Genomic DNA, 12,822 nt, shown 5'->3' with positions numbered 1-12,822 from the left:
ATGACTGATGCTTGGCCAGGGATACCCCACTTCATACCATCTCCCAAATCTATGCTATCTTACTAGAACTAAAGTACAAACAGCTGCCTCATTTTATACAACACTGGGAAGGCGATCTTAACTATACCTTCCCAGAAAAGGAATGGGAAGACTGCTTCGCTTTAACACAAACAATGGTAACAGCCTGCAAAGTGCAGGAAACGAATTACAAAATTTTATCTAGATGGTACAAATGCCCGGCCACCTTACATACCATGTTTCCAAATGTGTCAGACAAGTGCTAGCGATGTAACACTCAAAGGGGCGATATGAAACACATATGGTGGGAGTGTCCCAACTTACAACCATTCTGGGTTTTGGTAGTCCAAACCATCTCCAATTATATGCCTTGATCTCCAACCCGACCCAGCCCTAACACTACCCCCAGCCAACATGCAAATCTCTATTAAGCAAAAGGGGCTCCTTGCCTTTTCGCTAACGGCAGCAAGAACAGTTATACCCAGACTCTGGAAAAACACCAGGCCCCCAACAATTGGAGACTTGGCGATTGAGCTCAACTACATAATGAGAACGGAAGAAATGCTGGCACATACCACTAAAGCACGTGAAAATTTTGCCAAAGTATGGACAACAGGGATTCTTTATAAAGAATCCCCAGAATACAGTTAATTACTAGCAACCAGCAGCCCAATCCAGACTCAGGCCTGACCTGAAAAGATAATGGGAACACAAAAACAGTCTGTATTTTCACATGCCATAACACAATATACTGTATGCATCTTTGCTAGAATATAATGCTGAACTAAATAACAGCATAACAGTCAATATATTACTACTTATTAGTGTACATGGTCCTAACTACAGTAAATTAGCAAAACAATGTAACTGTAACGGACCACTGATATCCCTATCCCTCTTTCCCTTTATGTGTATCACCCTGTTTATGTGTTACTATTTGAAAAATGAAAATAAAGAATATATATATAAAAAAAAAAGACATAGAGAGGTTTCTCTCCAACATACAGAAATCTATGTGCCTGTACACACACAGTTGCCTGTGCAGAGGTCTGTAATATTGCTGCAACTGATGTGTCACTGGTATGGAGCACGTCTCTTTATAGACTCTTTGGTTATACCTGTATCTGTCTATTGAATTAAGATTTGTATCTGCGTGTGTAAATTGCAGGAGGGTGACTGGAAGCTGTTCTAAGTCTGCTGGTGAGCAGCATAAAACCCAAATGCAAGAGAGGCTGAAGTGCTGTGTATATGTGGATATAAACAATACTGCTTTACAATAATGCTGCTTTACTGTTATATGTGCAAATTCTGCTTCATCAGCACCCAGCCCAGCCTGACTCCATTCCCTTATTTCCCCTCTGCACATGTTTGCTGCTGAGGGCTGTGGCCTTATGACATGCCAAGCTAGTAGTAGCTCTGTTCTGACAGAAGTGTCTAAAAGTGGCCATACACTGTAAGATCAGCTCACATGGGAGAAAATCATGGCAATAATACTTGCACTTTGCTCACTACACTTGCAATCATAAATGACCCCTATAATCTCCATCTTTTGCATTCCTCAATTCCCCATCCCCAATTTCTTAGATCATTCTGGTACAGTATTTTTGACTGTAATGTGAGTCTTTAGCAGTATTTACAAGTCAACATTTGCTGCAGATGGTATTATATGAGTTTCCAGGTGTACCAACTTGCAGGAAATGACCCTTGCTAGATATTATATGTGGACTCCCCTGAGTGTTTTCCTTCAGTTCAATACTTGTGCTGCAGCAGACTATAACTCACTCTTGGAAAGTCCTAGTGCAGCACATATATAGCAAGCATCAGTAACAGTGGGCAGTACTGGGATATTACCATCTGAGGAACACAAGCAGAAACATTCCAGTAAAATAAAGATAAAATTTTGGGGGTACATGGTACCCACGGTCCCAACACCTGCGTGCTAATTTTCTAACTGCTTCAGCAGTTGTCGCCATTGTCACTGATGCACTTTACATCATGCAAATAAGGCCTTGCACACAAATAATCACTAGCACTGTGGTAATACTGTATAAAAATAATTGTCTTTCATGTAAGATTTGCAAAAAAGATTATTCTCCTTGAGAAAGGCTTTATTTGCTGAAATGCTGGGGTAATTCTCATCTCTGGCAAGTGTATCCGCTAACTTGTGTGTTCTTTTTTCTGTTTGCACATTTGTGTGGTATGTACTGTCTTTTTATAACTATGTGAAATTGATGGAATTGTATTAAAATACATTTATGTTATCTTTTTTGCAAATCTTACATAAAAGACAATTATTTTTATATTATCACAGTGCTAGTGATTATTTGTGTGCAAGCCCTTATTTGCATAAAGTACGCTGTCTTTAATACTCTATATGGGGGTATTGTTTTGGGGCTTTAATTGCACCAAGTCTGAATGCTTCAATTTGTGATAGAGGTGTTTGAGTGCCCTCCATTGACTTATATTTTGTGATGCACTTTACATCTCCAAGGAAACAAAGAACAGGCTGCACTGTACACAGACCTTACTTGATCAGCCCACCCAACTTCCTCCCTAAATCACATTGTGTACTGGTCAATAGGTACCGGCATTCCACCCTGGAAATGAAAATAAAAGAGCTAGTGGGAGTAGCCAGACAATTTTGACGGTCACACAGACAGCTGTATATGCAGCAGTATATATTGGTGGGCCTGAGTGCCCTTAGCTCTGGAAAGGAAGAGGCAGGAGGTTTGCGAAAGCAATTGCATGCCAGGGTGAATGCCACAGCCCCTTCAGTGCAGTAGAAAAGGATCGTTGGAGCACTTCCAGTATTACGTTAAAGGAGAAAGAAAGGTAAAAACTAAATAAACTTTATCAGAAAGGTCTATGTAAATACAGCCATACGCACTCACAGAAACGCTGCACTGAGTTCTCTGTCAAAAGATTTGTTGTGTCTGTTTTTCTGTGCCTGAGACATGCAGCTCTCTCCTCTTTCCTGCTGCCCCCTCCCTCAAGAATGCTAACAACTCCCTCCCCCACTTAGGAATGTGAATCTGAGCCAATCAGCAGGAAACTTCCTCATAGTCTTACTAACTGAGAATGTACACTGGTCTGGGTCTCGGTGCAGGAGCGAGGCATTATGGGAACTCTCTTTACAGAGCTCAGCGTTTTTTCTACCTGTTTGGCTTCTGTTCATCTGAACAGGTGAAATATGGGGAGACTTAATTTAAAGCGGACCTGTCACCCTAAAAAATAAGTCCAAATTATTTTCTATATTGTTAGTTGAGCAAAATAAACTTTACTTACGCTATATAAATAATATAAATCTTGTTTCCTTCCGTCTTGGAATTGCTCAATCAAAGCAAGCAGGAAGGCACCATTTTGTGGACACTGTTATGAAGGCAAGCTGTGTATCATGCCAAAATCTTGTTTCTGTGCCAGAATGGGGGGCCTGATACCCATGCCCTTGTACTGGCTAAACAATCAGATGAGGAGGAGGGAGGGGGAACGTTAGATGTGCAGTGATATCTAGGAAGTGCTGAATGGAAAGCTAAAGTTATTGTCTGCCCCGCCTCTATGCCTAAGGCATAGAGGCGGGGCAAGCAATATATGATTGACAGCTGTGATTTTTAAATGCCTTTATAATGGGTTTGGATGTGTTAATATAAAAATGAATTTGGGTTTCATGTTTAATTTGAACAGGATTTTTATTATACAGATTTTCATGTCTGGGTGACAGGTCCACTTTAAGCGCACTATTGAGACAACTGAACTCTTTATTAGCCTTTCCTTCTCCATTAAGAGATATTTAACACAAGTAGGGAAACAGCCAGTGTGGTCTAACTCCTCCATGAAGCAGGGGAAACCAACAACAATGTCTTCAACAATGCTGGAACTTTCTGTTGACACAGACTAGGAACCTCCACACATAAAATTTTGGGCAAGAGGTTAATTTCACCCATCTACTCTTAAATTAGCACTTGTTTGGAGAAAAATACTGTGACCCTCAAAGAAATTTAAAAAAAACTCTAAAAAGGCTTTTACTTGGTCCTAGTTTGCAAAAAAAAACAACCCTTTCTTCTGCTCACATTAGAAGCAAAGGCTCTGATTGCAGCCAGGTACTGTCAGTAACCAGAAAAAAAATTTTTTTCAGTTCCCAAGCATAATGCAGAACTCTGAGCACAAAATTTAAACGACCTCTCAAAAAATATTGGGTGCTGAGGTGGCAGAAGTCATGGCGAGCAACCAAGAAGAAAGAAGAGTATGTTTTTCTATTTTTTGTTCTCTAACAAAAGTAGGAGGGAGCGAACCTACAGCCACAGTAGCAGCTTTCGATTGTATAATGAGATACGCCGGCTCTACCCGCTACACCCACCAGGCGGATTCTTGTTGCGTCACTACGTGTAGTCGTGACGCCACAATCTCGCGTGATGAGACTTGTGGCGTCGGGATTTTCTGTAAGACAGGAGGCAAGAAGCTCGGTGTTAGCTTTGCGGGAGGTGTAAGTCGCAACCGGGACTACGGGCTCTGTTCGAAAAATCGGGACTTTAGTGTAGTGTGCTCTTACTTGGTTTAGCTAGGCCCTTTGCTGTCAGTGAGCTGCAGACTTTGGAAGGGAGGGCGTGAGCTGGGTTCCTGTATATCCCTTCCCCTACAGCTTTCTGTACTGCTCATTTTGTCACTGACAGCAGGGGACCCGGTAATCCAAGTAAGTGCAGCACAACCGGGCCCCGTTTAAGACCCAAAACCCACCGGGCCCGGCACGACTGCCTCTCCCCCCCCTGTGTCCCTGTAACTAAATGTAAGCTACCGGTTGTGTTGGGATATTTACGTGAGGCAGAAGGGAGAATCCCCGGTACAGGGGCTGAGGGATATTGTACGAAGGAGGCTTGACAGCTTACAAGGAGGCTGCCAGGGGTCGGGATCAAAATAATCTCTTCCTAAAAGTGTCTCGCACTTGGAAAGCCAGCCAGGGAAGTGCAGCAAGTTTCCAATGCTTACTCGTTGAAGAAGCGTCCTGGCAAAGTTCCCCGGGGTTTGCCCACGGTGAGTAAGGTCCTTCCATTGCTGGCAAGCAACCTTAATGCGTCTAGATGACTCCTTTACTAACACTGCTAGAGTTGTTGTCAAGTGCACCTAACGCATAGCAACCAACGAGCTTTGGTCCTTTGTTATTTATGTGTTACTAACATTAGGCTCTTTTACACTTTTTTTTTTTTATTTTCAATAGTTTTTTATTAAAGTTTTCATTTTTGGGTATATACAAAAGGAAAAATAGAAAGACGTCAGTTACATATACAATTCCACCTATACAACATTAATAACAGTATTACAGATTCACCTTTACCATATATTTTGTTTCTCTGAATAGTCATTTCATATAATCCTTACAGTTGTCTGGTAGTATATGTAATCTTTGGGTAAGTAAAATTATAGAAAGTGGGAAAGAAGGAAGGGATAAAAAGTAGATTTAACGTGGGCAAGTTTATAACTGGGGAAGGAAAGGGGAAAAGAAAAAATCCAGTCTTTTACACTTTTTAATGAACTTCATTCTATAGTATCAACATTGTAAACTTGTATTATCTGTGGGTATGTGTGACTTGTGACCCCCACCCCCCAGCTGCGGTTGAACTACACTTACTTTGATTGACAGCTGGAAGTAGCAGAAGATGCTGGGGGTTCAAGTTCACAACAGCTGGAATGCCACAGGTTGCAGATCCCTGTATTGTATATGCTGTGTGGGACTAACATTTGCTTTATTGATTCATAATTTGCTTGGCAGTGTGCACATGGCAATAGTCCAAAACATTGGCACACATTGGCAAAAACTGTTTGCAATTATATTTTAATTACACATTTTCAGTTGTTTTAAAGTTACTTGAAAATATGGTTGCACTTGAAAGCAGTATTTGACTAGCCCTTCCTGTTTTCTAGTTCTGACTCTTGATACAGTGTAGCAAAAGTTTCTCCTCCTCAGGGCTAATTAACAACTTGTGCTGCATTATTTCACTAGCCATAGACAGTAGCACAGACCATGACTATAAAGCTTTGATGATACTGCTTTACAAATAACTTTAAAGCTATTTTGAAAGTACAGGTATGGGACCCATTATCCGGAAAGTTCCCGAATTATGGCAAGACCATTTCCCATAGATTCCATTTTAAGGAATAAATTCACATTTTTAAAAAATATTTCATTTTTCCTCTGTAATTATAAAATAATACCTTATACTTGATACCAACTAAGATATAATTAATCCTTATTGGTGGCAAAACAATCCTATTGGGGTTATTTAATGTTTAAATGATTTTAAATGATTTTTTAGCAGATTTAAGGTAATACAGAAAGATTCTGGATAATAGGTTTCATACCTTTTTTATTGGAAAGCTGCTTAGGATTACATTTTTTTTTTCATTATGCAAAAACAGTTTTTGGCTGCTTGAGACACACAAATAGCTGCTTTAGACTGCAGTGTACTATCTTGCTTGTTAGCCTTTTATTGTTGTTACTGTTAAACATTAGTTTGCTATTTGTTTTTCTGTGTTTTTAAGTGAACCTTTATTTCATATGTCTTTTTACTGACTCTTTGTGTAATATGTTTATATCAGATGATGGTTAATATTGTCATTGGTATACAAAAATGTTCCCATGTAATGCTTAATTATTTATTATCTAGCAATAAATGATAAGCTTTGTATTGCATTCTTCTAACATAGAGGAATATATTTGAGTGTTGGAGCTGCAATATATTTTGCTTTGCTGGCAGAGGTTTAAAGGGGATGTAAACCCAAAAATAAAATTTTGCTTATATGAGAAGATATACCTTTAAGCAACTTACCAGCATACATTCATTAAATATTTTTGTTGTTTTAACATTATTAATGTAATTGCAGTCAAAATCAGTATTTTTTGGTCCCTTGAAACAGTGTAGCAGATATCAGCCTTGCATGCTTCTTCACTGGTCAGAGAATAAAAAAAAAAAAGGATCTCAACAGGAGATACTGTTAGAAATAATTGTAAAGCAATTGAAAATTTTTACGTAATGTATATGGGGAAAATAGTAAGTAGACTTTTTTTGGGGGGTTTACAACTTCTTTAAGCTCAGTTAAAATAAATGTGATTGAAACCTCAGAGGAAGTGAACAGAGATCACACTGAACCTGATGTCACAATAAAGTACATTCCTCCCGATGTGGTTTGTCATCAGTTCACATATGGAAACAGATTGTGACAGCAGATAAAATCATTTCACCAATAAAGTCTGTTGATTCTACTTTTGTATTAAAATAACTTCATTCTTAGCTCTTTTTTTTTCTGTTTTATTTTATTCACCCTAACTGAATTTACTTGTCATACTCCATTTTTTTTGTATTTTCCTTTTCTGTTTCCATTTCTTGAAAGTTGTGTTGTATAGTTATTGTATTCTTTAATTATTAATATATTTGTTTGAAAAGGAAAAGCATTTCTAATTTTATTATCTCAGGGGTTTTGAATGGAGTGTTTTACCTAGTGCCTAACCTTTTGATTGTATTTTGTTCTTCAACATTTATACTTGTCCCACACAGCCCAGATGCATATTAGTAACATTTTACTGATGTCTTGTTAATTGCCCAAAGATGGCATAATTCTCTTAAGCTGGCCATAATAAAAAGATCTCTTTGTTTGGCAAGATACTGGATGTGGGCATTATCAGACTGATCTGATCATTTTGCCCTTGAGCCAGTTATCGCATTTTAACTGCCACTATGAAGGGTGTCAGTTTAAAAAGATCCCAGAAATTAAACCTTTTTTTTTTTTTTTTTTTTTACATCTATCATAACAATGTCTTTGCATGCTGCTTATAATTTTGCTATAAAAGTATTTGCCCAATGCTTTGACATTACTTCTCTAGTCCCCCCCATGTTCCACTATGAGGTGGCTGCCATTTGTGCAGTAGTATTCAGTTAGCTTTAGACGCTATAACAATTACTTACAGAAGCAGCCCTATTCGTAAAGGTTGGTCAACTGACCTATAGCTAACTTTTTATGTAGATTCATATTTTAAAAAGTAGTTTTTTTGTGTCTTTATCATTTTAAGGACCGCATCAACATGCAGCTGCGGTCCTCAATCTGACTGGAAAATCAAACCTGCCAAATTGATATGTGCATATTTTATGGACAAATATGGTTCATTGGCCCATCAGCTGCGTCATACATGGGCCATTAAGCTGCGGCTGAATCCGAAAAGTTGGAAGCTTTTATCAGCTTGTGTATGACCACCTTAAGTTGCATATGGTTTTTTTGGTTGTATAGGTTTATGTTTTGCAGTCAGAGCTACCATTTCCTGCTTCCTCTTAAGAATTCAGTATTTTAGTATTTCTTTAAATATAATGAGGTACCAAAAGTTCTTCTTAAAGATGTTGATTAATGATAAGCTTTTTCATTTTGTGCTTTCTCTTTGTGCTGATAATGCAAGTTTCTATATTGTTTGCCTTAGCAGCAGCTTTGCTTGTTTCATGCTAAAAAAAAAGTGCCTGAAATCATGACCCCATGTTTCATTTCAAAGAATATTATGTAAGGGATGCTGCAATGAATTTCTTGGAATGTTTAAGTCTTTAGTATTTTATTTTTAACTGTGCAAATATTCATAACAAGTTTTCTCCCTCAGTGTGAGCTTTAGTAATCTTCGAGTCCATATAAATACATATGCTCATGAACAGAATCACAGAATATTAAACAGGAGCATTTGTTTATCTTTTAAAGGGAACCCTCCCCCTTTTGATATAAGATAATTCTCTATGTTTATTTAAAAATTGAAAATTTCTAAACTGCCAAAAATAATTAGTTCTTCCAATTTGAGAGGAAAACATGATAGTATGACATGTCACCCCACACACCCCGAAAACTAAACAAGGCTCCCTCTATGAAACCAGCCCCTACCCAATACCACCCCTAGGCTCCTTTGTGTGAACCCCCGCTCACCTGTCCCTCTGTGAAACCAGCTCCTCTAAACCAGTCTAACTCTCTCTATGTAACTCCCCTTATTGCACTAAGGATTCCACACCCATTCTGAACTCTTACTGCACCAGCACTGTGTTCTGATCAGGCAAGGCTTCATCAGCTACCCCCCCCCCCCCCCCACATGAACCACAGCATCAGCACCCCCTACTAGGATAGCTAGAGGATCACTTGCCTATTGTATGTGTGTAGCATGTAGATTAAAGAATTCACCCTTAAGATCACTGAAGAAGATCACTGATCTTAGACAGCCCCACTCCCACAATCAGACACAGGTGGCTTAGTCAGGAACATGGACATTGCAAGCGAGGGGAAGGTCAGAATGCAACCAGGTGCTTTCCATAGGAAATCCAGAATTCAATGCTTTTACTCAAAGGCGAACATAGAAAGAAAAAAGACTAAGACTTGCATTCTGGGTGGTGTAAGTGGTACATAATGCAGAGGTGCACATGCCTGAGGGATATTCAGCATTTTATTGTCCCATTATGATTGCACAATTGGAAAGCAAGTACAATTATAAAATGTAGTCCATTTCTTAAATATGCATTTTTATAGTAGCTTGCTGTCTAATGCTGATATAGTGCTATTATTTTTGAGGGTGCTGGTGATGGGTTTTATTAATGTGTGAAAGAGGGTGTTCTGACTTGTTTTATCCCACTTTTTATGAAATTTACTGGTTGCAATACACAAAAGTTTACCATTTCCTCTGAGGGATATTTATTGTGTGCAGTTTGAGCGAATTTCAACAAGGAACAAACATTGTTCTTAAAATTATACACTCTGTTACATTGTTTTCGTATGGTAAGCACGGCACGTGTATACATAATAAAGCCTAACTTTATGGTGAAAATATCTGCCAGCCTGACCATTGCTATGAACTGTTGAAGAGAAATAAGCAGGAAACAATATGCTAAAGCCCCAAGCATAACATTTTGGATCGCGAAGCAGTTGTGCAGACTTAATTAGGGTCTCGTCCAAAAAAGGTTAAGAAACACTGGTCTAGTGTATTGAGAGGGAAACCTGGCAGTGTTGAAGTGTGTCCTGCAGAGAACTTCTTCTCACAGAACTTGTTTCTTTTTAAGTTAGTATTAGCTTGAACATACTGTACTTTTCAGTTGACTTTATTTTATTTGAGATGTAGATTTTTTTTTTGTTTTATAAAGGCATTGTTTTTGATTTAAATATAAATCACAATAATTGGCTGCTATGTTTTTATAGTATTTTATTACAGATATTTAGAAAATAAAAATGTGTTGGGGACTGTCTAGACTACTAGATCATCTTTTCTCATGCTTTTAGTTGAAGTCTTGCCTATTGTTGTTTGCAGTTTCTAAGTGCCAGAGTGCTAAACACAGTATGTAAATATCTCCCACAATGTATTTTTCCTTACACATTCTTATTTTAAGAGCTCTTGTGAACACCATATAATATCCAATCATTTTTTTGTTAATTTGGGAGGTGGGAAAAATGATAGAAATATATTTTTGAGCTTTCTCGAAATGCATAAACATTTTGTTGTATTTGCATCAGCTACCAGTTCTTAGAGGGTGGCTGGGGCAGGAGGTTATACTTTACATAGGTAGCATGGGCTTTTGGGCAACACTACATTTGTAAATCATGTTTGTTTTCTTGATAACAGTGAAAAGATCTATAGTGTCTAGCTGAAGATATTGATTTTGCAGATCATGATTTGGCTAATTATACATGTAAATATTTACTTTGTATGAGCCTGTTCTGAAATCATGTTGCTGAATGCACACATAAACAAATTTAAACAAAAAGGTATAGAACAAGAGTCCAGAAGTCATTTATTCTGGACACCCTTTCTTTTCAGCAAATATAATAATGTTATCTGCATCCCCAGCAAACCACTTTTATTAATAATGCTGGGAGATAGTGTCTGTGCATAGTATTTTTCCTCTTGAATATGAAAGATGCATAATCATGTTTCATTCTGCTCTTTTCCTGGCCAGTACAATCTGGTTACATCAAAACCTGATTTTCTTTAATACAATCAAATGCCTTCATACATTTATTAAACAAAAAGTTATTCAGCACAATAGTGTGGTGTGTTGCTCTATTGGAATCGGTTTGAGTTTTGATGAGTACACTGAACCCATTTTTACAGATTTCCCACTATAGCAGAATGTCTTGTGGCATGTTATGAAGATGCAGCATTGTACCATTTGCATGTGAATAGTGCTCTCTGGGCCTTTTGTTTACTTCTCCTACTAGAAAACCATAAAAAGTTGCTGCACTACTGCTAAAAAGTATTAAAAGATACACTTTTATGAAAGAAGTATATAATTATATTTGTCAGTGATTTGTCTGAGAAAATGCAAAAATGTCTAGAACATTGTCAATAATAAAATGATGCTGTCTTTTTAAAGCAGTGAACATCATGTACCATTTTCAGCTGCCATGCCCATAATCAATGATCAACAGTTATTGTTGAACAGCAAGTCCTCAGGGCTTTGCAGAACTGTTATACAGCAACAGCTGGGAAGCCATTGGCTGGAAGCCCATGCCTACATGCAGTCCCTTTTATTGAGTGGTGACTGAGCTGCTCCTGTGCACTGTCTTGTCCTCACTTGGCCTACAGTACACCTTTATCCACTGTTCCAGATAAGGGATTTGCTCTTGAAGGGGATCTGTGTTTGGTAACATAGTTTTAAATATTGCCCTTTATGTTTTTTTTGTTGTGTAGCAGAATAATGCATACATTGATTTCATTTAACATTTGATCGCCCCTTTCCATTATAACTATCTCGAATAAGTGTCGGAGCTTTACAAGTGTTTCAGAAAAAGAGATCAGTCTGAGAGGTATGCTCTTGAAATAATAGATTTCTTTCTATCTGTGGATGTTAAAAGGACATCTTTCAGAGCTGTGCCATTGTAACAGCTTTGCCTTTTTTTTTATTTGTTAAATATATGTACCCATGTAACAGTGTTAAAGTTATATTTATTCATAGATTAATGATTCTCACTATTTCTTCTTAGAGTTGTTTGGTTTGTAGTTCCTTGTCTGCCTGATAAGATTAGCAACATTCAGTGTAGTAACATGTGGAAGAAGGAAGTATCTCAGGGGAGGGGGGGCTGTGGTTTGGTTTGTGACGCAGTTGTGTTTTTTTTTTTTTTTTTAAAAACATTTATTTGCCAAAACCTCTCTCTTGCCTGACACTATCTGGGCTGGGACTGCTTGCTGAATTGAAAAAATTATCTTTTGCATGCTTCTCTCTATTTAGCTTTAAATTGGATACTCTATCATCCACATTTTCACATAACTAAATTGTGTTCATTGGCCAAACCTACTCTATTGTCTTTTGGATTTTGCTTACGCATATATTCTGATTAGGTAGTAAAGAATTACATTTCTTTTTGCTACATATCATATCCTTTTTTTTGTTTCCTTCATTGATATGTCTTAATATTTAGCAATCTATAGGGAAACAGAGCTCTCATATTGTTTACCTGGGAAAGCTTTCTTCTTAGTTGATAAGTATAATTTATTCTGATATCTTGGGGTGTGGCTGCTTTGCCATTCAGTTTTGAACTGTTACTCATGTACTAAATACAGGTACCCATGTAGGGCAGGGGTGTTTCTTGCATACAATGAACCTTATACTTTAGTTTGCCTTAATGGTGATGTTCACCTTTTGCAAAGTTTACAAAAGTATGTACTGCTTTGCAAAAGAAGCACCTTCTCCAATTGTATCAGCAGTTTAAATTTGTTCTTACCCTAAATGCAGATGTAGAGATTGGCAGCAGGTAACAATCCTCTGTAAGGACAGCACAGCATTATGTGCTACTGTTTATGCCCTCATTTGC

At 37.8% G+C, this 12,822-nt stretch overlaps 1 protein-coding gene across 1 annotated transcript in view; it reads left to right on the top strand.

Annotated features, from left to right (window-relative positions):
• The first annotated feature begins 4,458 nt into the window (after window positions 1–4,458).
• The window catches only part of jak2 (Janus kinase 2 (a protein tyrosine kinase)), an 87,191-nt gene continuing 78,827 nt past the window's right edge, over window positions 4,459–12,822 (top strand). Inside the window, 1 exon segment of the mRNA NM_001097165.1 lies at window positions 4,459–5,043. The gene's annotated coding sequence lies outside the window, so the exon portion shown is untranslated.

This window comes from Xenopus tropicalis, chromosome 1 (assembly GCF_000004195.4).
Source record: "Xenopus tropicalis strain Nigerian chromosome 1, UCB_Xtro_10.0, whole genome shotgun sequence".
NCBI lineage: Eukaryota > Metazoa > Chordata > Amphibia > Anura > Pipidae > Xenopus > Xenopus tropicalis.
This window is presented reverse-complemented; position numbering and strand designations above follow the sequence as displayed.